Source organism: Ranitomeya variabilis, chromosome 2 (genome assembly GCF_051348905.1).
Source record: "Ranitomeya variabilis isolate aRanVar5 chromosome 2, aRanVar5.hap1, whole genome shotgun sequence".
NCBI classification, from domain to species: Eukaryota; Metazoa; Chordata; class Amphibia; order Anura; family Dendrobatidae; genus Ranitomeya; species Ranitomeya variabilis.
Window position 1 is genome coordinate 20,735,090 of NC_135233.1, and position 26,183 is coordinate 20,761,272.

The 26,183-nt window shown below is 49.6% G+C and overlaps 1 protein-coding gene across 1 annotated transcript in view; it reads left to right on the forward strand.

Moving 5' to 3' along the window:
• The first annotated feature begins 24,245 nt into the window (after positions 1–24,245).
• The window catches only part of LOC143808908 (uncharacterized), an 86,767-nt gene continuing 84,829 nt past the window's right edge, over positions 24,246–26,183 (forward strand). The window contains exon 1 of the mRNA XM_077292089.1: positions 24,246–24,291. The gene's annotated coding sequence lies outside the window, so the exon portion shown is untranslated. The remainder of the gene's footprint in view (positions 24,292–26,183) is intronic.

A 26,183-nucleotide genomic window follows, 5' to 3' on the forward strand; every position in this document is an offset into this window, starting at 1 on the left:
AAGGTTCCCTTTCGACTTTCTCAGGCTTCGGCCTACATTGTGTTCCTCTGCTTTTCCACCTGTCCCTGGGCTCCAACACCGCCAGTTGCCGTCCAGAAGTGCTGTACGCACAGTCAACAGTCCCTCCTCTGTTATTGGGGTTCAGTAACGTCAGCTGTTCCCCTGCTGTGTGTGTGGCAATCCCTCCTACCTCCTCCAACCTCCTCCTCCTCCACCCGTCCCTGGGCTTCAACACCGCCAGTTGCCGTCCAGAAGTGCTGTACGCACAGTCAACAGTCCCTCCTCTGTTATTGGGGTTCAGTAACGTCAGCTGTTCCCCTGCTGTGTGTGTGGCAATCCCTCCTACCTCCTCCAACCTCCTCCAACCTCCTCCTCCTCCACCTGTCCCTGGGCTCCAACACCGCCAGTTGCCGTCCAGAAGTGCTGTACGCACAGTCAACAGTCCCTCCTCTGTTATTGGGGTTCAGTAACGTCAGCTGTTCCCCTGCTGTGTGTGTGGCAATCCCTCCTACCTCCTCCAACCTCCTCCTCCTCCAACCGTCCCTGGGCTCCAACACCGCCAGTTGCCGTCCAGAAGTGCTGTACGCACAGTCAACAGTCCCTCCTCTGTTATTGGGGTTCAGTAACGTCAGCTGTTCCCCTGCTGTGTGTGTGGCAATCCCTCCTACCTCCTCCAACCTCCTCCTCCTCCAACCGTCCCTGGGCTCCAACACCGCCAGTTGCCGTCCAGAAGTGCTGTACGCACAGTCAACAGTCCCTCCTCTGTTATTGGGGTTCAGTAACGTCAGCTGTTCCCCTGCTGTGTGTGTGGCAATCCCTCCTACCTCCTCCAACCTCCTCCTCCTCCACCCGTCCCTGGGCTCCAACACCGCCAGTTGCCGTCCAGAAGTGCTGTACGCACAGTCAACAGTCCCTCCTCTGTTATTGGGGTTCAGTAACGTCAGCTGTTCCCCTGCTGTGTGTGTGGCAATCCCTCCTACCTCCTCCAACCTCCTCCTCCTCCAACCGTCCCTGGGCTCCAACACCGCCAGTTGCCGTCCAGAAGTGCTGTACGCACAGTCAACAGTCCCTCCTCTGTTATTGGGGTTCAGTAACGTCAGCTGTTCCCCTGCTGTGTGTGGCAATCCCTCCTACCTCCTCCAACCTCCTCCTCCTCCAACCGTCCCTGGGCTCCAACACCGCCAGTTGCCGTCCAGAAGTGCTGTACGCACAGTCAACAGTCCCTCCTCTGTTATTGGGGTTCAGTAACGTCAGCTGTTCCCCTGCTGTGTGTGTGGCAATCCCTCCTACCTCCTCCAACCTCCTCCAACCTCCTCCTCCTCCACCTGTCCCTGGGCTCCAACACCGCCAGTTGCCGTCCAGAAGTGCTGTACGCACAGTCAACAGTCCCTCCTCTGTTATTGGGGTTCAGTAACGTCAGCTGTTCCCCTGCTGTGTGTGTGGCAATCCCTCCTACCTCCTCCAACCTCCTCCTCCTCCAACCGTCCCTGGGCTCCAACACCGCCAGTTGCCGTCCAGAAGTGCTGTACGCACAGTCAACAGTCCCTCCTCTGTTATTGGGGTTCAGTAACGTCAGCTGTTCCCCTGCTGTGTGTGTGGCAATCCCTCCTACCTCCTCCAACCTCCTCCTCCTCCAACCGTCCCTGGGCTCCAACACCGCCAGTTGCCGTCCAGAAGTGCTGTACGCACAGTCAACAGTCCCTCCTCTGTTATTGGGGTTCAGTAACGTCAGCTGTTCCCCTGCTGTGTGTGTGGCAATCCCTCCTACCTCCTCCAACCTCCTCCTCCTCCACCCGTCCCTGGGCTCCAACACCGCCAGTTGCCGTCCAGAAGTGCTGTACGCACAGTCAACAGTCCCTCCTCTGTTATTGGGGTTCAGTAACGTCAGCTGTTCCCCTGCTGTGTGTGTGGCAATCCCTCCTACCTCCTCCAACCTCCTCCTCCTCCAACCGTCCCTGGGCTCCAACACCGCCAGTTGCCGTCCAGAAGTGCTGTACGCACAGTCAACAGTCCCTCCTCTGTTATTGGGGTTCAGTAACGTCAGCTGTTCCCCTGCTGTGTGTGTGGCAATCCCTCCTACCTCCTCCAACCTCCTCCTCCTCCAACCGTCCCTGGGCTCCAACACCGCCAGTTGCCGTCCAGAAGTGCTGTACGCACAGTCAACAGTCCCTCCTCTGTTATTGGGGTTCAGTAACGTCAGCTGTTCCCCTGCTGTGTGTGTGGCAATCCCTCCTACCTCCTCCAACCTCCTCCTCCTCCAACCGTCCCTGGGCTCCAACACCGCCAGTTGCCGTCCAGAAGTGCTGTACGCACAGTCAACAGTCCCTCCTCTGTTATTGGGGTTCAGTAACGTCAGCTGTTCCCCTGCTGTGTGTGTGGCAATCCCTCCTACCTCCTCCTACCTCCTCCAACCTCCTCCTCCTCCACCTGCCCCTGGGCTCCAACACCGCCAGTTGCCGTCCAGAAGTGCTGTACGCACAGTCAACAGTCCCTCCTCTGTTATTGGGGTTCAGTAACGTCAGCTGTTCCCCTGCTGTGTGTGTGGCAATCCCTCCTACCTCCTCCTACCTCCTCCAACCTCCTCCTCCTCCACCTGCCCCTGGGCTCCAACACCGCCAGTTGCCGTCCAGAAGTGCTGTACGCACAGTCAACAGTCCCTCCTCTGTTATTGGGGTTCAGTAACGTCAGCTGTTCCCCTGCTGTGTGTGTGGCAATCCCTCCTACCTCCTCCTACCTCCTCCAACCTCCTCCTCCTCCACCTGCCCCTGGGCTCCAACACCGCCAGTTGCCGTCCAGAAGTGCTGTACGCACAGTCAACAGTCCCTCCTCTGTTATTGGGGTTCAGTAACGTCAGCTGTTCCCCTGCTGTGTGTGTGGCAATCCCTCCTACCTCCTCCTACCTCCTCCAACCTCCTCCTCCTCCACCTGCCCCTGGGCTCCAACACCGCCAGTTGCCGTCCAGAAGTGCTGTACGCACAGAGCCAAACACCTCGCCAATGTGTTAGTGGGGTTCAGCACCGCCAGCTGTTCCCCTGCTGTGTATACGGCAACGTGTACTGCGACCGCCACGCAGGCACAACAAGTTAAATGTAAGGGAACCTGACCCCCCCCCCCCAGGCGTTTGTTACTGAAGGAGCCACCTTGTGCAGCAGTAATGATGCAAAGGGAAAAAGTGCCTCTTTTCGTGATGCTCCTTGCACATGCTGAACCAAACACTTATGAAATGTGTCCCCACACAGCGTTAAACCGTCCGGTAGGTGGAACTTTCCTTTGTCGTGTGACGCAGCACAGCCATCATTTTTACCCCCTTGGCGCCGTGCGCCGCCTCCTCAGCGTTGTTTTAATCTGTCCCGGAGCCTGCGCTGTTAGGTTAGCCCTTGGCCATGCACACATGTTGCGCTGCCCGTCTTCTGACCTCATTTGGTGTCAGGCTGGCTGCGCCTGTGCGGGTGCGCTGGCCGAGATCCCGCCTCGCAGTGTCGTCTAATGTAATCCCACCGCGGGCCTGTGATCCGTGCCCGTGCGCAGTGCATATCCTCTCCTCTCACTCCCCTCCCTACGGCTTCTTCAGACTGTGCGATGTCAGCTGGTCCCTAATAGCATGCCACGGCCGTGACACCGCACAGTCTGAAAAAGCCGTAGGGAGGGGAGTGAGAGGAGAGGATATGCACTGCGCACGGGCACGGATCACAGGCCCGCGGTGGGATTACATTAGACGACACTGCGAGGCGGGATCTCGGCCAGCGCACCCGCACAGGCGCAGCCAGCCTGACACCAAATGATGTCAGAAGACGGGCAGCGCAAAATGTGTGCATGGCCAAGGGCTAACCTAACAGCCCAGGCTCCGGGACAGATTAAAACAACGCTGAGGAGGCGGCGCACGGCGCCAAGGGGGTAAAAATGATGGCTGTGCTGCGTCACACGACAAAGGAAAGTTCCACCTACCGGACGGTTTAACGCTGTGAGGGGACACATTTCATAACTGTTAGGTTCCGCATGTGCAAGGACCATAATTAAAAGAGCTAAGTTTACCTTTTCCAGCATTAGTGCTGTACACAATGGCTCTTTCAGCTACAAACGCCTGGGGGGGGGGGGGTTAAAGGTTTCCTTTCAACTTGCTCGAGTGCAGGCTTCGGCCTACACTCCGCTCCCCCTGCTCCTCCTGCTGACCCTGGGCTCCAACACCGCCAGTTGGGGCCCGGTACTGCTAGCTGCACAGAGAAAAACACCTCGCCAATGTGTCAGTGGGGTCCAGCACCGCCAGCTGTTCCCCTGCTGTGTAGCCGGCAACGTGTCCTGCAAAAGTCACGCAGACACAACACACCCAAAGCTGCCGCCTGTGCAGGCTTCGGCCTACACTCCCCTCCCCCTGCTCCTCCTCCTCCTGCTCCTCCTCCTGCTGTCCCTGGGCTCTAACACACCGCCAGTTTTTGCCCAGATGTGCTAGCTGCACAGAGAAAAACACCAGCCAATGTGTCAGTGGGGTCCAGCACCGCCAGCTGTTCCCCTGCTGTGCAGCCGGCAACGTGTCCTGCAAAAGCCACGCAGACACAAGAACTGAAATTGAAGGGAACCTGTCCCCCCTCCCCCAGGCGTTTTTACGTTATCCAGCCACCTTGTACAGCGGTAATGCTGCATGTGTGCAAGGTGGCTCAGAAACGTATTCTCCTCGCACATGTGGAACTGAAAACACGTCTGCAATGTGTCCTCTGTGTGACCATTTAACCGTCCCGGTGGTGTGACTTTCCTTTGTAATGACACGCTGCAACCCCCTTGGTAGCGCTGCCCGTCTTCTGGCATCATGGTTTGGCTGCCTGCGCCTCTGCGGCCGCCCTGACCCACACAACGCCCCTCGGTGTCTTATTTATTGGGACTGCGAGGGTGTGATTGATGGGCAGGATCAGTGCATCAGTTCGCCTGTCCCTCCTCTCCTTCCGCCTTCTTCGGACTGTGCGGCTTCATGGCCGTGGCATGCGATAAGGGATCAGATGACGCCGCACAGTCTGAAGCGGGTGTAAGGACCCGAGTGTGAGAGGCGAACATATGTGCTGCGCCAGGCCCTGAATCCCAGCCCCGCAGTGTTTTAACAATGTTAAGACACTGCGGGGCTGGGATTCATGGGCATCGCGAACCGCACCGGCCGACATTACATGATGCCAGAAGATGGGCAGCGCTAACGGCGCTAGGCCAGGGGATAACACGACAGCGCAGACTCCTGTACAGCAAATAACAACGCTCGGGAGGCTGCACCCAGCACCAAGGTGGGATTCTTGACACCTGTGCTGCGTCTCATTACAAAGGGAACTCTCGCCTCCATTACACAGTTTGACTGTCTAAAGGGCTGAATGTTATACGTGTTCCATTCAGCGTGTGCAAGGAGAAAAATTACAAGAGCAACCTTTGACTTGCGCAGCACTGCTGCTGCATAAGCTGTGGCTCTTCTACTTTGTAACCCCTGAGGGGGGGTTAAAGGTGACTTTTGAAATCGGTTCAATTAGGCTTCGGCCTACACTCTGCTCCACCTGCAGAGCCCGGGCTCCAACAACGCTAGTTGCTGTCCGGAAGTGCTGGCTGCACAGAGCCAAACACCTCGCCAATGTGTCAGTGGGGTCCAGCACCGCCAGCTGTTCCCCTGCTGTGTAGCCGGCAACGTGTCCTGCAAAAGTCACGCAGACACAACACACCCAAAGCTGCCGCCTGTGCAGGCTTCGGCCTACACTCCCCTCCCCCTGCTCCTCCTCCTCCTGCTCCTCCTCCTGCTGTCCCTGGGCTCTAACACACCGCCAGTTTTTGCCCAGATGTGCTAGCTGCACAGAGAAAAACACCAGCCAATGTGTCAGTGGGGTCCAGCACCGCCAGCTGTTCCCCTGCTGTGCAGCCGGCAACGTGTCCTGCAAAAGCCACGCAGACACAAGAACTGAAATTGAAGGGAACCTGTCCCCCCTCCCCCAGGCGTTTTTACGTTATCCAGCCACCTTGTACAGCGGTAATGCTGCATGTGTGCAAGGTGGCTCAGAAACGTATTCTCCTCGCACATGTGGAACTGAAAACACGTCTGCAATGTGTCCTCTGTGTGACCATTTAACCGTCCCGGTGGTGTGACTTTCCTTTGTAATGACACGCTGCAACCCCCTTGGTAGCGCTGCCCGTCTTCTGGCATCATGGTTTGGCTGCCTGCGCCTCTGCGGCCGCCCTGACCCACACAACGCCCCTCGGTGTCTTATTTATTGGGACTGCGAGGGTGTGATTGATGGGCAGGATCAGTGCATCAGTTCGCCTGTCCCTCCTCTCCTTCCGCCTTCTTCGGACTGTGCGGCTTCATGGCCGTGGCATGCGATAAGGGATCAGATGACGCCGCACAGTCTGAAGCGGGTGTAAGGACCCGAGTGTGAGAGGCGAACATATGTGCTGCGCCAGGCCCTGAATCCCAGCCCCGCAGTGTTTTAACAATGTTAAGACACTGCGGGGCTGGGATTCATGGGCATCGCGAACCGCACCGGCCGACATTACATGATGCCAGAAGATGGGCAGCGCTAACGGCGCTAGGCCAGGGGATAACACGACAGCGCAGACTCCTGTACAGCAAATAACAACGCTCGGGAGGCTGCACCCAGCACCAAGGTGGGATTCTTGACACCTGTGCTGCGTCTCATTACAAAGGGAACTCTCGCCTCCATTACACAGTTTGACTGTCTAAAGGGCTGAATGTTATACGTGTTCCATTCAGCGTGTGCAAGGAGAAAAATTACAAGAGCAACCTTTGACTTGCGCAGCACTGCTGCTGCATAAGCTGTGGCTCTTCTACTTTGTAACCCCTGAGGGGGGGTTAAAGGTGACTTTTGAAATCGGTTCAATTAGGCTTCGGCCTACACTCTGCTCCACCTGCAGAGCCCGGGCTCCAACAACGCTAGTTGCTGTCCGGAAGTGCTGGCTGCACAGAGCCAAACACCTCGCCAATGTGTCAGTGGGGTCCAGCACCGCCAGCTGTTCCCCTGCTGTGTAGCCGGCAACGTGTCCTGCAAAAGTCACGCAGACACAACACACCCAAAGCTGCCGCCTGTGCAGGCTTCGGCCTACACTCCCCTCCCCCTGCTCCTCCTCCTCCTGCTCCTCCTCCTGCTGTCCCTGGGCTCTAACACACCGCCAGTTTTTGCCCAGATGTGCTAGCTGCACAGAGAAAAACACCAGCCAATGTGTCAGTGGGGTCCAGCACCGCCAGCTGTTCCCCTGCTGTGCAGCCGGCAACGTGTCCTGCAAAAGCCACGCAGACACAAGAACTGAAATTGAAGGGAACCTGTCCCCCCTCCCCCAGGCGTTTTTACGTTATCCAGCCACCTTGTACAGCGGTAATGCTGCATGTGTGCAAGGTGGCTCAGAAACGTATTCTCCTCGCACATGTGGAACTGAAAACACGTCTGCAATGTGTCCTCTGTGTGACCATTTAACCGTCCCGGTGGTGTGACTTTCCTTTGTAATGACACGCTGCAACCCCCTTGGTAGCGCTGCCCGTCTTCTGGCATCATGGTTTGGCTGCCTGCGCCTCTGCGGCCGCCCTGACCCACACAACGCCCCTCGGTGTCTTATTTATTGGGACTGCGAGGGTGTGATTGATGGGCAGGATCAGTGCATCAGTTCGCCTGTCCCTCCTCTCCTTCCGCCTTCTTCGGACTGTGCGGCTTCATGGCCGTGGCATGCGATAAGGGATCAGATGACGCCGCACAGTCTGAAGCGGGTGTAAGGACCCGAGTGTGAGAGGCGAACATATGTGCTGCGCCAGGCCCTGAATCCCAGCCCCGCAGTGTTTTAACAATGTTAAGACACTGCGGGGCTGGGATTCATGGGCATCGCGAACCGCACCGGCCGACATTACATGATGCCAGAAGATGGGCAGCGCTAACGGCGCTAGGCCAGGGGATAACACGACAGCGCAGACTCCTGTACAGCAAATAACAACGCTCGGGAGGCTGCACCCAGCACCAAGGTGGGATTCTTGACACCTGTGCTGCGTCTCATTACAAAGGGAACTCTCGCCTCCATTACACAGTTTGACTGTCTAAAGGGCTGAATGTTATACGTGTTCCATTCAGCGTGTGCAAGGAGAAAAATTACAAGAGCAACCTTTGACTTGCGCAGCACTGCTGCTGCATAAGCTGTGGCTCTTCTACTTTGTAACCCCTGAGGGGGGGTTAAAGGTGACTTTTGAAATCGGTTCAATTAGGCTTCGGCCTACACTCTGCTCCACCTGCAGAGCCCGGGCTCCAACAACGCTAGTTGCTGTCCGGAAGTGCTGGCTGCACAGAGCCAAACACCTCGCCAATGTGTCAGTGGGGTCCAGCACCGCCAGCTGTTCCCCTGCTGTGTAGCCGGCAACGTGTCCTGCAAAAGTCACGCAGACACAACACACCCAAAGCTGCCGCCTGTGCAGGCTTCGGCCTACACTCCCCTCCCCCTGCTCTTCCTCCTCCTGCTCCTCCTCCTGCTGTCCCTGGGCTCTAACACACCGCCAGTTTTTGCCCAGATGTGCTAGCTGCACAGAGAAAAACACCAGCCAATGTGTCAGTGGGGTCCAGCACCGCCAGCTGTTCCCCTGCTGTGCAGCCGGCAACGTGTCCTGCAAAAGCCACGCAGACACAAGAACTGAAATTGAAGGGAACCTGTCCCCCCTCCCCCAGGCGTTTTTACGTTATCCAGCCACCTTGTACAGCGGTAATGCTGCATGTGTGCAAGGTGGCTCAGAAACGTATTCTCCTCGCACATGTGGAACTGAAAACACGTCTGCAATGTGTCCTCTGTGTGACCATTTAACCGTCCCGGTGGTGTGACTTTCCTTTGTAATGACACGCTGCAACCCCCTTGGTAGCGCTGCCCGTCTTCTGGCATCATGGTTTGGCTGCCTGCGCCTCTGCGGCCGCCCTGACCCACACAACGCCCCTCGGTGTCTTATTTATTGGGACTGCGAGGGTGTGATTGATGGGCAGGATCAGTGCATCAGTTCGCCTGTCCCTCCTCTCCTTCCGCCTTCTTCGGACTGTGCGGCTTCATGGCCGTGGCATGCGATAAGGGATCAGATGACGCCGCACAGTCTGAAGCGGGTGTAAGGACCCGAGTGTGAGAGGCGAACATATGTGCTGCGCCAGGCCCTGAATCCCAGCCCCGCAGTGTTTTAACAATGTTAAGACACTGCGGGGCTGGGATTCATGGGCATCGCGAACCGCACCGGCCGACATTACATGATGCCAGAAGATGGGCAGCGCTAACGGCGCTAGGCCAGGGGATAACACGACAGCGCAGACTCCTGTACAGCAAATAACAACGCTCGGGAGGCTGCACCCAGCACCAAGGTGGGATTCTTGACACCTGTGCTGCGTCTCATTACAAAGGGAACTCTCGCCTCCATTACACAGTTTGACTGTCTAAAGGGCTGAATGTTATACGTGTTCCATTCAGCGTGTGCAAGGAGAAAAATTACAAGAGCAACCTTTGACTTGCGCAGCACTGCTGCTGCATAAGCTGTGGCTCTTCTACTTTGTAACCCCTGAGGGGGGGTTAAAGGTGACTTTTGAAATCGGTTCAATTAGGCTTCGGCCTACACTCTGCTCCACCTGCAGAGCCCGGGCTACAACACCGCTCGTTGCTGTCCGGAAGTGCTGGCTGCACAGAGCCAAACACCTCGCCAATGTGTCAGTGGGGTCCAGCACCGCCAGCTGTTCCCCTGCTGTGCAGCCGGCAACGTGTCCTGCAAAAGCCACGCAGACACTTGCTCTTGTACCTTCTGCTCCACATCCTGGTTCCAGTACCGTCAGCTGGTTCCGGGCAGAGCCTTTGGCTTAGGTGCCTCCCTCTGGGTATCCGAGTTCCACCAACGTCAGGTGGTCCTTGGTAGTGCTTTCAGGCACGGGTACCTCCTGCTTAGTAACCGGGTTCCAGTAACGTCAGCTGGTCCTCGGTAGTTCCATTGGCTCTTGGACCTTCGGCTACCCATCCGGGTTCCAGCACCGTCAGCTGGTTCTCGGCAGTGTCTTTTGCTCTTGTACCTTCTGCTCCCCATCCTGGTTCCAGTACCGTCAGCTGGTTCCGGGCAGAGCCTTTGGCTTAGGTGCCTCCCTCTGGGTATCCGAGTTCCACCAACGTCAGGTGGTCCTTGGTAGTGCTTTCAGGCACGGGTACCTCCTGCTTAGTAACCGGGTTCCAGTAACGTCAGCTGGTCCTCGGTAGTTCCATTGGCTCTTGGACCTTCGGGTAGCCATCCGAGTTCCAGTTCCATCAGCTGGTTCTCGGCATTTTCTCAGCCTTCTTGTACCTTCTGCTACATTTCCAAGTTCAAGAGACTAAACACGATGACCCGGAAGAACACCCCTAAGATGACGACGACACCAGAGACGACAACCACCGTGATGACGACGACCCTGGAGACGATGACCCTGAAGACCACCCCGATGACGACGACCCCGGAGACCACCCCGATGACGACGACCCCGGAGACGACGACCCTGGAGACGACGACGACCTGGAAGACCGAGAAGCAGAAGAACAAGAGGCTGCAGAACAAAGAGCAGAAGGACATTAAGCATAACACAAAATATCAGAGCAAAAAAATATTATGTAAATTATAAGCAGAAGAAGACTAAGCAGTGTATGGGGGTGAGTCCGTTCCTCCTCGTGGTGCCCCTGGATAAAGCCTGATGCTGCAGGCCAAACTGAACGCGGACAAATGTAACTGGTTTGTGACAGGCAGAACGGAAGGTGTAATCTTCAAACTTTTATAGATAACAACTACGGGAATGCCTGTCACAAATAAGAATATGATGAAGAAGTTGAATATGATGAAGATAATAGTAAAATAAAAAGAATATGAACAATGTAACCCAAAAAATAATAGGTAGAAGATGAAGAAGAAGATGAATAAGGTGAAGAAGTTGATGTCAAAGAAGCTGATGATGAGGATAATTAAGAAGAAAGCGTGGGAGAAGTAAAAAAGAAGGTGAAGGGCGTGGAAGTAGTGAAACATCAATATCTGACATAAAAAAAAAAAAAAATAACATAGTCAAATTCTTTCTAACGCCGAACTTCATAAAAAAAAATAAAAAATCCTGCTATTCTATTACATTGGGCTAAACCTCTGTCCCTTTAATATCTCCGCCACGTCCCCCAATACATCCTACATTATTCTTAGTTGTTTTCCTTCATGTAGAATGAACCTACAAGTTTATTAAGGGTTTATTTTAATTCCGATATTTTCGTCCCATTGACTTGCATTGGGATCGGGTATCGGTATCGGATTGGATCCGATATTTTGACGGTATCGGCCGATACTTTCCGATACCGATACTTTCCGATATCGGAAAGTATCGCTCAACACTAATTATGTTTCCTTTATCGGCTGTCCGGTTCTTTAACTCGCTTGCAGTGTGATGCGTGGATCCAACTAGGTTTTCCTTCGAGCTTGACAGCTGTGGCTGTGGTCAGGAGCACTTGGTATGGTCCGTCAAATCTTGGATCCAGGCTCTTCCGGACGTGCCGCTTTATCACTACCCAGTCTCCTGGCTCTAAGGGATGGTGTCCAGGAACCTTGTCTGGGTCTGGAAGAGAACTGAAGACAGTTAAATGCACTTTGGCAAGGTGTCCATGTAAGGCCTGCACATAGCTAGTCAAGTCCTGGTACTTGAGCTGCAACTGTTGTGGAAAGAAACATCCAAGATTGGGGCCCCTGCCAAACAGAATCTCATACGGTGACAGTCCTGTCTTCCTGTTTGGGGTATATCTTACTAAAAACAAAACTAGAGGAAGGCATTCTGTCCATGGTTTACCAGTCTCTGCCATTGCCTTCTGGATTTTAAGCTTAAGAGTTCCATTTAGTCTCTCCACTTTTCCACTGCTCTGTGGATGGAGTATGGAGTATGCAATGCTTGACTTACCCCCAGTGCTGCCATTACCTCTGACATGATCTCTCCAGTAAAATAGGAACTCCGATCGCTTTCAATGACTTCAGGAACTCCATACCTGCATATGATCTCAGCCATCAGTTTCTTCACTGTTGTCTTAGCCGTAGCTTTGGCAACTGGGTAGGCTTCTGGCCAACCTGAAAATAAATCAATGCAGACCAACACATACTCATACGTCCCTACCCTAGGCAACTGAATATAATCAATCTGCAGTCTCTGGAATGGGTAAAGGGCCGGGGAGTGTGTTTGGATGGGGTTTTCACTGTCCTACCCTGATTATGTGTGGCACATATCATGCAGCTCTGTACCTGCCTTTCTGCGCAGGTGGAAAACCCGGGGGCAATCCATTGTTTCTGTAGGGTGTCACACATGGCCGTCTTCGAGTGGTGCACATTCCCGTGCAGAACCTGTGCCATCATTGGGTACAGTACCTGTGGTAGGCAGACCTTTTCACCCCTCCCCCATAGTCCAGTGACGGTATCAGAGCAAGCCCCTATCTCTTGCCACCTATCTTTCTCCTCCTTACTTGCCTGTTCTTGTAACCGGGCTAAGATGTCTTTCGACACAAGTGGAGATGGTGGGGTGTCTAGGTGATGTACTCTAGAGGCTACAGGAGTGCTTGCTGCTTTCTTGGCAGCCTGGTCTGCCAGTGCTTACCCTTTGCCTGTCCATCAGTGCCTTTGGTATGTGCCTTTACCTTTATGATGCCTGCTTGGGTGGGAAGCTGTAGTGCATTTATAAGTTGCTGGACTGCCTCAGCACGTTTAATGGGGTGGCCATTTGCTGTCAGGAAAGCCCTGGCTCTCCAGATAGGCCCATAATCGTGTGCAATGCCAAAAGCATACCTGGAATCAGTGTAGATATTTACAGTCTTACCTTCTGCTAGTTTGCACGCTCTGCTTCTTGTGCAGACATATGAGCTGGCATTGACTCTGCCTTGATTACCTCATGTTCTGAGACCACAGCATATCTGGTACAGAAGCGTCCTTGGTCATCTTGGTGACGGGATCCATCTACAAAAAGCTCAAAATCAGCATTAGGCACTGGCACACTAGAGACAGTAGGGAGACCAGCCGTCTCCTGAGACATCAATTCCAGACAATCATGTGGTTTAGATATCTGATCTTTTTCCTCTGGATCCATTCTGGAAAGAAAAAGAGTGTCCTTTTCCATGTCACCTACTCCTCCCCCCTTTGGATCCATAGGAACTAGGAGAAGAGTAACGGGGTTTAGGACAGTGCACCTTTTCAAAGTCACATTAGTAGGCATGAGAATAGCACACTGAAGTCGCAGCTGTCCAGCCATGGACATGTGGCTAGGTTGTACTTGGTTAAGGATACTATGTACATCATGTGGGGTATGGACCATCAGTGGGTGATCCAAAACAATCTCTGAAGACTTGTGTAGCAACAGCTGGACAGACAACACGGCTCGAACACAGGAAGGACTTCCTCTTGCCACCGTATCCAAGCGGCCGCTGTAATAAGCAACAGGTCTCTGTTTGTCTTCATGAAGCTGAGTCAGCACACCCGTAGCATGTCCTGCATTTTCATGAACAAAAAGGTTAAAAGGAAGGGCATAATTGGGGATGCCCAAAGCTGGAGAAGAAACAATGCACAATTTTAGAGAGTAAAAACAGTCAAGTGCCTCTGGTGTAAGACAGAAGGGGACAGGTTGCATTAAGATGGAGGCAGACCGAATCCATGGACGACAGTAGGAAGTTAGTCCTAGAAACACACGGAGGCCCTGCACATTCCGTGGGGGCTGCATGTCCATGATAGCCTGTTTTCGCTCAGGGGTGAGGTGCTTTTTCCCTGGAGAGAGACAATGTCCTAGAAACACAACAGTACTTAAGCAAAACTGTAATTTTTGTTTGGATACCTTGCACCCCTGTTCATGGAGGAAAAAGAGTAAAGAGATTGTGGCCATTTTACAAAGAGAACGAGAAGGAGCACACAGCAATAGGTCATCAACATACTGAATGAGAACTACTCCTTTAACATCCCAATCTTGTAGGTCTTGTGCCATGCACTGTGAGAAGATAGTAGGGGAATTCTGGGCTCCTTGTGGTAGGACAGTCCAAGTATACTGCTTGTTGCGGAAAGTAAAAGCAAAAAGATACTGACAATCTGGGTACAATGGAACACTGAAAAAGGCATTTGCTAAGTCAATCACTGAAAAACAAATACTGTTAACAGGTATGTGTGCCAACAAGGTGTGTGGGTTAGGAACCAAGGGAGCAAGCAGTTCTGTTGCGGCATTGACTGCTCTGAGGTCATGGACCATTCTATAATTCACCGGCTCCCCAGGCCTAACCTTCTTCTTTACTGGATACAGGGGAGTGTTGCAAACAGACTGTGTAGGCACAACAACCCCTGATTCCAGCAATTTTTGTAACTGTGCGTCTATTGCAGCCTCCTGAGCAGCACTCAAGGGTACCGACGCAATAGGGGTGGTTCTACCCCTGGTTTCAATTTGACTATTATGGGAGGAACGTTTAGTTTTCCCACATCAGTTTTGCCTTTTGCCCACAGATCAGTGGGGAGTTGATCCAAGGCAGGTGCAGTGAACGGATCACTTTCTGCAGTACTTGCAGCTGCATCCAGGGCCATAATCTTGCAGAGGGTACTGGGTTTGTGCGACAATCTTTCCTAAAATGTCCTGGTTTCTTACATCCGTAACACAATCTAGGACCCGTAGTGGGTCCTCCACCTCTCTGTGAGGGTCCACTCCTCTGAAAGTGAACCTTAGTTTTCTGCTTCTGCGAGTCCAAACTGACTCCATGTGCAATCTTAGCAAGATCGCCTGGGGGGCAGGATCTCCAATCTGGTCTACTTGCCATCACCTTCTCTCTCACATACTTATCAATCCCTTGTATATATGCATGACTTAACAAACGTGTCGCAGTTCTATCATCTTCACCATAACCCATATCAGACCATCGTTGTTGCAACCTGTAGAAATAATCAATGGGGAGCTCCTTCGGGTCCTGGACACAGTCTTCTAAGTGCACTGATACTTCCTCCTGTCTAATCTTACAGGCTTTTTCCAGTGCCTCAACAAAGTCAGACCCTGACCTGGCATTGTTAGGTTCTCCGTCTTGGGGACCATTTCCCCCTGGGTACATTTTAAATGTCTCAGCTGTCAGTCGGGTTGAAGGTGCTTCCCCCAGGGCTGAATGCATTAACTGTTGCACGTCCTGTCTGGTTGCCTGGTAAGTGTGCTGTATCACCCCACACTGTCTGGCAAAAGTCATAGGTCATTGGTTAATGTCTGGTAGCTGTGCAGTCAAAGACATCTGTTCTGTGGGAGACCATGGCTGATACCTACTAGCAACATGGTAAGTCGGAGGTCCACTGTCAGTTGCACCATGTGGGTTTTCATGAAGTCATGCCATTTACCTGAATCTAATTCCCCTGAGGGGTGGAAGCCTCCTGCCTTCAAGAGCACACTAACCTGCTTCTGGGATTCCTTCCCTTCTGGACTATTCTCTGGACTAATTCTCTAGCACTATGGAACCCTGTACTTAGTTCCCAATTCTATTGCTAGTATACGTGCAGGCTGAAAACTATCAGACAGACCTTTCCTCCTCACCGAGAGAAGGCTATGTCATCCTGCGTTAGCCCTAAACATGCAGGCTGAAAACTTATCAGACGGACTTTTCCTCCTCGCCGAGAGAAGGCTATGTCCTCCTGCCTTTGTCCTAAACCTAAACTATAGGTTTACTGTGCTTACAGGTTATTGTATTAGCTTGCTTCCAAGATTGATAACACAGGTATATGAACAGACAAACAACAAACACTCCACAAGCACACCATACAAAGATCATGGGGTCAATCATTTTAATCTAACAGTGGAGTCATCAGTAACCACACATTGAGGGTTAACATCTGGGTTCAAGGGTACCTGAGCCGGGCAAAGCCCGTGATCTTACCTGGTCCTGGTCGACTAGAAGCAGGGGAAAACCCGTCCACAAGTGGAATGACGTAGGCAGAATATAATCAGTATTCTCACCCCAGCGCTGTGTGATGCCACTAGTCCCGGGAAGTCCCCTGGTCCATTACTGGAGTCGGCCGGGTCCCAGATGAAGCACTCAGGTCCCTGTTCGGGCAGCCAGAATTGTTGTCGCAGGTCTCGACCTACTCTCTGATGAGTCCACTGTAGAGATGAAGTCACGGTACCGGAGAGACAAGACACAGTACGCCAGGGCTGTATCTGAAATATCTCTAGTTTTTAATGAGCTTACACACACTTTTATGCATTCTTGTGTTGGAGGCGGATTCCCCATATATCGGCTAAGCGTCGGAGTGTTTTACTCCCTTATCTCCCTACAGTTTTGCAGACATATTTTACACAGTACATCATTCTTTATCTTTCCAAGGACATTCACTCCTTCCATTAGTTCTTAGGAATTCACGATAACAGCACAATGAAGAATAGTGAATTATATCTTACTTTTCTGACCTCTAATAACACTTATACAAAATGGAGGCAAGCAAGATAAAATGGATCCTGCTCTAACAGGGGACATATCAGGGTTTAACAGGAGCATAGTAAGGGCGGAGACTCAGGCCTCTCCACCTTCAAGAGTACAGGGATGGTTAAGGTCCCAGTTCCAGTGACAGTGTGAGACCTCCCTACATTGCCAAAGACCGTCACAGCGTGACACATAGTGACAGTTAGTTGTTAGTGGCTGTAACCATGAATATCTAAGCTTCTGCAATGTACTGAACATGGGGTAAGTGACATATCGAATCTGAAGAACTACACTACATTTCTAATTGGAGGTATTTGCTAATATTATTATTATCATTACACCTTCTACATATTGGAATAGGATCTTGGAGATGGGAATACCATTTATATTGCAACTCTGTGGAATCATTCTGGAGTTTGCATAAACCGGAATTCTCCTTTACAATGAAAATAGAAAAAATTGGAGTCCGGCTCATCAGGACTGGATTTTCTTTTTCTTTTTCAAAAGAAAATATGGTGCATATAAAAGAAAAATGTACATGGTCGACATGACCCAGTCGACTCGTTTCAACTGCACTAGGCAGTCTTACTCATGACACATAGAGCAACTGGATGAGCTGGAATCAAGTTTCTATAATTCTCCTTTACAATGTAAATTTGTTCTGATCTTTAATTTAGAAAGTTCTCAATTGAAGGGAGGAGGGGGGAGCTATAGGAAGACCCCCTCCATCTTTCAACTCCCCCCAGCTACATAAAATCTTCAGTAATAACTGCCATCTCCGGTGTCAGTGATGGAACAATCACCGAAGACAGATTTTACTTGGGAATCGAGAAGTTTGAAAATGAACGATCAGTCCAGGAGGAGAAAGAAGCCGATTCCTCTGATAAGATCTACAGTTACATCCATATATATTTGGACAGAGACAACATTTTTCTAATTTTGGTTATAGACATTACCACAATAAATTTTAAACAAAACGATTCAGATGCAGTTAAAGTTCAGACTTTCAGCTTTCATTTGAGGGAATCCACATTAAAATTGGATGAAGGGTTTAGGAGTTTCAGCTCCTTAACATGTGCCACCCTGTTTTTAAAGGGACCAAAAGTAATTGGACAGATTAAATAATTGTAAATAAAATGTTCATTTCTAGTACTTGGGTGAAAACACTTTGTTGGCAATGACGGCCTGAAGTCTTGAACTCATGGACATCACCAGACGCTGTGTTTCCTCCTTTTTGATGCTCGGCCAGGCCTTCACTGCGGTGGTTTTCAGTTGCTGTTTGTTTGTGGGCCTTTCTGTAGGAAGTTTAGTCTTTAACAAGTGAAATGCTGCTCAGTTGGGTTGAGATCAGATGACTGACTTGGCCTTTCCGGAATATTCCACTTCTTTGCTTTAATAAACTCCTGGGTTGCTTTGGCTTTATGTTTTGGGTCGTTGTCCATCTGTAGTATGAAACGACGACCAATCAGTTTGGCTGCATTTGGCTGGATCTGAGCACACAGTATGGCGGCTCTGAATACCTCAGAATTCATTCGGCTGCTTCTGTCCTGTGTCACATCATCAATAAACACTAGTGACCCAGTGCCACTGGCAGCCATGCATGCCCAAGCCATCACACTGCCTCCGCCGTGGTTACAGATGATGTGGTATGCTTTGGATCATGAGCTGTACCACACCTTCCCCATACTTTTCTCTTGCCATCATTCTGGTAGAGGTTGATCTTGGTTTCACCTGTCCACAGAATGTTCTTCCAGAACTGTGCCGGCTTTTTTAGATGTTTTTAGCCTTTTTCTTCTTGATGCTTATGAGTGGCTGCACCGTGCAGTGAACCCTCTGTAGTTACTTTCATGCAGTCTTCTCTTTATGGTAGATTTGGATATTGATACGCCGACCTCCTGGAGAGTGTTGGTCACTTGGTTGGCTGTTGTGAAGGGGTTTCTCTTCACCATGGAGATTATTCTGCGATCATCCACCACTGTTGTCTTCCGTGGGCGCCCAGGTCTTTTTGCATTGATGAGATCACCAGTGCTTTCTTTCTTTCTCAGGATGTAACAAACTGTAGATTTTGCCACTCCTAATATTGTAGCAATTTCTCGGATGGGTTTTTTCTGTTTTCGCAGCTTAAGGGTATGTGTCCACGTTCAGGATTGCATCAGGATTTGCTCAGGATTTGACGCAGGTAAAATCTGCACCAAATCTGCACCTGAGGTCACTGGCAGGTCACCTGCGTTTTTCATGTGTTTTTTTTTTTTCATGCTTTTTTTTTTCCATACGGATTTGTGTGTGTTTTTGTAAGCTAAATAAAGATATACAAAAAAAAAGAATTGTGATGTAATTTCTTGTCCAACCTCTTCATTTACATACTCCATTAAAGAATTATGTTTACACACACAGCTAGATAGATAGATACGATAGATAGATATCTATCGTATCTATCTATCTATCTATCTATCTATCATATCCATCTATTGTATCTATCAATATATCTGTCTATTATCTACTGATATATCTATCTATAAATATATCTATCTATATATAGATATATCGATAGATATATTGATAGATAATAAATAGATAATAGATTAATAGATAGATACGATAGATGGATACGATAGAGATAGATGGATACGATAGATGGACACGATAGATATGATAGATGGATCACACATGCAAGAAACTTGGACGAGTCTCTCATCTTAATACCCGGCACTGCCGCCGGCACTCGGGAGCGGAGCATGCTGTTGCATGTATTTCTATGCAGCTGAAGGCTCCGGTCCTGAGTGCCTGCGGCAGTGCAGGGTATTTACCCCGGCCTTAAACGCAAGATGTTTTATTTAAAAAAAAAATTGAAAAAAAATGGCGTGGGCTCCCGCGCAATTTTCTGCGCCAGAGAGGGAAAGCCAGCGACTGGGGGACTGATATTTATAGCCTGGGAAGGGGTTAATACCCATGCAGCTTCCCAGGCTATGAATATCAGCCCACAGCTGTCTGCGTAGCCTTTACTGGCTATAAAATAGGGGGACCCACCCCAAAAAAAATGATGTGGGGTCCCCCTATAATTTATAGCCAGAAAGGCTACACAGACAGCTGTGGGCTGATATTCAGAGCCTAGAGAGGGACTATGGATATTGCCCCCCGGCTACAAATACCAGTCCCAGCTGCCCCAGAAATGGCCCATCTTAGCCTCTCTTCCCACTCCCGAGTAGCGGTGGGATATGGGGTAATAAGGGTTATTGACACCTTGCTATTGTAAGGTGACATTAAGCCGGGTTAATAATGGAGAGGCGTCAATAAGACACGTATCCATTAATAATCCTAGTAAAGTGTAAATAAAACACAGACACTAGAAAAAAGCATTTTAATGAAATGATTACACACACTTTTTGACCATATCTTTATTGTACGCTCAATCCTCTTGAAGACCCTCGTCCTGCAAAAAAAGCAAAAAAAAAAACAAACCAAATTCATACTCCCTGTCGGCAGATATCCAATAACGAGTGTCCCACGACAAGTCCAGCTCTGCTACATCTGGATGCCTGACATCCAGACATAGCAGAGCTTGTAGATGATCGCTGGAGATAAGTCTCCAGCGATCACCTATATTCTAGCACTCACGGTCGGCTGACCGTGAGAACCAGCCTAGTGTGACCAGAGATAACCCCCGGTCACGTGCACGGCAGTTCTCGCGGTAAGCTAAGTTATCACGAGAACTTATCTTACCGTGAGAACTGCAGTGGACGCGGGGCTTCCGGCGGCCGGACAGGTAAGCCGGCATGTGACATGCGTAGTAAGCTGCATTAACGCAGTTTCTACGCATTTCACTAATCTTAGATGCGGTTTTACCGCATCTAATGATTATCTATGGGAAATTTACGGCTCGGTGACGGAGCGTCGCCTGTTATGATCCCAATGGCAGGGGATCTCAGAGATTACAGCAAAGTCTACAAACATAAATACCAGCTCATAGGGAAGTGGTAACTAAGCTGACCATATAGCTGATCCTAGCACAAACACTAACAGTAGCCGGGGAACGTGCCTACGTTGATCCTAGACGTCTCGCGCCAGCCGGAGAACTAACTAACCCTATCAGGGAAAATAAGACCTCTCTTGCCTCCAGAGAAAAGACCCCAAAGTAATACAAGCCCCCAACAAATAATAACGGTGAGGTAAGAAGAAAAGACAAACGTAAGAATGAACTAGATTTTAGCAAAGAGAGGCCCACTGACTAATAGCAGAATATAGTAAGATGACTTATATGGTCAGCAAAAAAAACCTGCAAAATATCCACGCTGAATATCCAAGAACCCCCAAACCGACTAACGGTGTGGGGGGAGAATATCAGCCCCCTAGAGCTTCCAGCTATATCAGGAATCACATTTTGTACAAGCTGGACAAAAATATAAACAATGCAAATGATCAAAAATAAGAAAGCAGGACTTAGCTTATCTTGCAAAGAACCAGGACCTGAAGACAGGAGCAAACAGAAATGAACTGATTACAACGATGCCAGGCACTGGACTGAGAATCCAGGAAGTTTAAATAGCAACACCCCAGGCCTAACGAAGCAGGTGAGTACCAACCTGGGAAAGGACAATCCAAGTGCCAAACCACTAGTGACCACAAGAGGGAGCCAAGAAGCATAGTTCACAACAGTACCACACGATGCTTAGCACCCTCGAGCCAATGACGCCACTCCTCAAATGCCCACTTCATGGCCAACAACTCCCGATTACCAACATCATAGTTCCGCTCAGCAGGCGAAAACTTCCTAGAGAAAAAGGCACATGGTCTCATCACAGAACAACCAGAGCCTCTCTGCGACAAAACAGCCACAGCACCGATCTCAGAAGCATCCACTTCAACCTGAAAGGGAAGTGAGACATCAGGCTGGCACAAAACAGGCGCCGAAGTAAACCGGCGCTTCAGCTCCTGGAAGGCCTCCACGGCTGCAGGAGCCCAATTAGCCACATCAGAACCTTTCTTGGTCATATCCGTCAAAGGTTTAACCACGCTAGAAAAATTAGCGATAAAGCGACGGTAGAAATTAGCAAACCCCAAGAACTTCTGAAGACTCTTAACAGATGTGGGCTGAGTCCAATCATGAATAGCTCGGACCTTGACTGGGTCCATCTCCACAGCAGAAGGGGAGAAAATAAAACCCAAAAAGGAAACCTTCTGCACTCCAAAGAGACACTTTGAGCCCTTCACAAACAAAGCATTATCCCGCAAAACCTGAAACACCATCCGGACCTGCTTTACATGAGAATCCCAATCATCCGAGAAAACTAGAATATCATCCAGATACACAATCAAAAATTTATCCAGATACTTCCGGAAGATATCATGCATAAAGGACTGAAACACTGAAGGGGCATTAGAGAGCCCAAAGGGCATCACCAAGTATTCAAAATGACCTTCAGGCGTATTGAATGCAGTTTTCCATTCATCTCCCTGCCTAATGCGCACAAGGTTGTACGCACCACGAAGATCTATCTTGGTGAACCACTTGGCACCCTTAATCCGAGCAAACAAGTCTGACAATAGTGGCAAAGGATACTGAAACTTAACAGTGATTTTATTCAGAAGCCGATAGTCTATACAAGGTCTCAAAGACCCGTCTTTCTTGGCCACAAAAAAAAATCCCGCACCAAGAGGGGAAGAGGATGGACGAATATGCCCCCTCTCCAAAGACTCCTTGACATAAGAACGCATCGCGGCATGCTCGGGTACAGACAAATTAAATAATCGTCCCTTAGGAAATTTACTGCCAGGAATCAAATCTATAGCGCAGTCACAGTCCCTATGAGGAGGAAGAGCACTGGACCTGGACTCACTGAATACATCCTGATAGTCACACAAATACTCAGGAACTTCTGAAGGAGTAGAAGTAGCAATTGACACCGGCGGAGAATCGCAATGAATTCCCTGACAACCCCACTTCAGCAATGCATTAACTATTTATAGGCCTGGCATACTGTTATGATCCCAATGGCAGGGGATCTCAGAAATTACAGCAAAGTCTACAAACATAAATACCAGCTCATAGGGAAGTGGTAACTAAGCTGACCATATAGCTGATCCTAGCACAAACACTAACAGTAGCCGGGGAACGTGCCTACGTTGATCCTAGATGTCTCGCGCCAGCCGGAGAACTAACTAACCCTATCAGGGAAAATAAGACCTCTCTTGCCTCCAGAGAAAAGACCCCAAAGTAATACAAGCCCCCAACAAATAATAACGGTGAGGTAAGAAGAAAAGACAAACGTAAGAATGAACTAGATTTTAGCAAAGAGAGGCCCACTGACTAATAGCAGAATATAGTAAGATGACTTATATGGTCAGCAAAAAAACCCTGCAAAATATCCACGCTGAATATCCAAGAACCCCCAAACCGACTAACGGTGTGGGGGGAGAATATCAGCCCCCTAGAGCTTCCAGCGATATCAGGAATCACATTTTGTACAAGCTGGACAAAAATATAAACAATGCAAATGATCAAAAATAAGAAAGCAGGACTTAGCTTATCTTGCAAAGAACCAGGACCTGAAGACAGGAGCAAACAGAAATGAACTGATTACAACGATGCCAGGCACTGGACTGAGAATCCAGGAAGTTTAAATAGCAACACCCCAGGCCTAACGAAGCAGGTGAGTACCAACCTGGGAAAGGACAATCCAAGTGCCAAACCACTAGTGACCACAAGAGGGAGCCAAGAAGTATAGTTCACAACAGTCGCCGCATTGTAAACAGACATGCTGCGTTCTGAAAAGACACGCCGCATGTTCATTTACGTGGGTCTGCCGCCTGTGTGTTTTACCGCATAGTGGAGATGGGATTTCATGAAATCCCCTCCACTATGCTGTAACATCGGGACGCTGCGTGTTTGACGCTGTGGCTCTACGCAGCGTCAAACACGCAGCGTTTCCTGAACGTGGACACATATCCTAAGGATGGCTTGTTTCACCTGCATAGAGAGCTCCTTTGACCGGATGTTTACTTCACAGCAAAACCTTCCAGATGCAAGCACCACACCTCAAATCAACTCCTGGCCTTTTATGTGCTTAATTGAGAATGACATAACGAAGGAATTGCCCACACCTGTCCATGAGATAGCCTTGGAGTCAATTGTCCAATTACTTTTGGTCCCTCTAAAAACAGGGTGGCACATGTTAAGGAGCTGAAGCTCCTAAACCCTTCATCCAGTTTTAATGTGGATACCCTCAAATGAAAGCTGAAAGTCTGAACTTCAACTGCATCTGAATTGTTTTGTTTAAAATTCATTGTGGTAATGTCTATAACCAAAATTAGAAAAATGTTGTCTCTGTCCAAATATATATGGACTTAACTGTATCACAAAGTTGATTATTTTTACCTGTGTTATTGATAGATGTCATAAAAATTAACACGACTTTTATTCTTTAATGACGGATGCATTAAAAGTTTGAAATAAATGTTTCCAAACTCTTTTGTAAAATATTTTTTTTTTCAAATAAATTCAAAACACTTTGATCTAAATTAACTATTAATGTGAAGTCCGATGTGCTGTGAAAACCCCCCGCCAAAAAAAACCCAAAAACCATGGAGGTATGTAACGACATTCCACAGGTCAGAATGAAAAAATGCACCAGTGACCAAACGTCCAAATGCACTGCTTCACTAAAGGGTTAAAGGGGCTCGGAGTGGTCTTTGTTGTATCCCTGTGACTACAGGACCTGCGGTGACGTCATGGTCATGTGATCACTCATAGGAAGGGAGGAGTAGAGCACAGGCACTTCCTGTCACGTGACCTCATTGAGGGTCCAATAGGCACATGGCTGTGACATCACCACAGGTCCTGTGTCGACCAGGCAGTGACATCCGCAGTGATGGTCGGTACGTGAGCTGCTTTGTCTCTTTGTTCCTCTCTGTATAATGCTGGGAGTTTTCTCGTCTCTGTTTCCTATACCGCAGTAGTTCTATAGGTGATGTGTGCTACAGCGAGTGCAGCCAGCAGGGGGCAGCGTCTCCTATATTGGGAAATATATATATATTTACATTACAGAATGATGTGCAATATACAGGACTGTGCAAAAGTTTTAGGCAGGTGTGGAAAAATGCTGCAGAGTGAGAAGCTTTCATAAAGAGAAGTGTTAACAGTCTATATTTTATAAATTACCAAAATTCAAAGTGGCTACCTGCCTCTGCCATCATCAGTATTGTCACGTCCTCCAGGGATAGCTGGGGTTAGAAGGTCACTACGTATTGTGAATTGCAGATCTTCCATTTAGCCTGTGTGTCTGTGTCCCATATTAATTGGATTTGGTTTCTTTTGGTGCTGAAGAGGTTAACGACCCTTTCTAGGCTGGTCAGAAACTTGCAGCTCCATTTTCAGCTTCTTCTGATCTGGTCATTAACGCTCCCTATAAAACCTGGCCGGACCTTCTCTGGGAGACGCTGTGCTGAATTGGTGATCATTGTTGCTACTTTTCATTGTTGCATGCTGTTTTCCTCAATGTCCTATTCCCATTTGGTTCGCACATTTCTATCCCTCGTTATATACCTCTTTACCATTGGTGAGTATTTGTTGCTTTCTGTTATCCCTGTTTTGTCTTTGTGTCTTGTTTTACCTTATATTTCTGTCTCAGGCATCATGGGTTGGGAGAGGGGACAGATCAGAGTTTAACAAGAGCATAGTAAGGTCGGAGACTCGGGCCTCTCTACCTACAAGAAAAACTAGTGACCGCCCATCACCTCCATCATCAGTATCTGGTGACCGCACATAGCCTCCATCATCAGTATCTGGTGACCGCCCGTCACCTCCATCATCAGTATCTGGTGACTGCCAGTCGCCTCCATCACCAGTATCTGGTGACCGCCCATCACCTCCATCATCAGTATCTGGTGACCGCCCATCACCTCCATCATCAGTATCTGGTGACTGACCGTTGCCTCCATCATCAGTATCTGGTGACCGCCCGTCACCTCCATCATCAGTATCCGGTGACCACCCATCACCTCCATCATCAGTATCTGGTGACCACCCGTCACCTCCATCATCAGTATCTAGTGACCACCCGTCACCTCCATCATCAGTATCTGGTGACTGACCGTTGTCTCCATCATCAGTATCTGGTGACTGACCGTTGCCTCCATCATCAGTATCTGGTGACAACCCTTCGCCTCAATCATTTCTTCTCGTCACTTGTACACAGGTTATGGAGGAGCTCAGCAGGAAGTTGTTCCAAACATCTTGGAGACCTGACCCCAGATCTTCTGTGCATGAGGCTCATGTGGATCCTTCTGTCTTCATGTGATCCCAGACAGACGAGATGATGTGAGATCAGGGCTTGGTGAGGCCTGATCACCCCCAGGACTCTTCATTCTTAATAACATTGGTTGGATGTTTCGGGTCGTTGTCCAACTGCAGAATAAATTTGGAGACAATCAGACGCCTCCTGATGGCATTACATGATTTCCTCACATGGAGGACGCCATTAATCTTGACATAAGCCCAAACTCCCATTTGTTGAAATGTGTCATGGCTCGACTCCGGGACTCAATCCGGTGATGTCTGGCTCTGGGTTGCTTTATCTCTGTTTGACCACAACCTGTTTTGTCTCTATCCAATTGCTGATAATTCTCTTGACTTTGCTGTGTTGCTTCTATGCAAGTGTTTTCACTGCCTCGGTTTGTTATATCACATTTGGGTAGGGGCTATTTATGCACTCCTGGCTCATGCAGTCTTCGCTGGTTATACTCCAAGTTAGAAGGATTTTTTGGCGTCC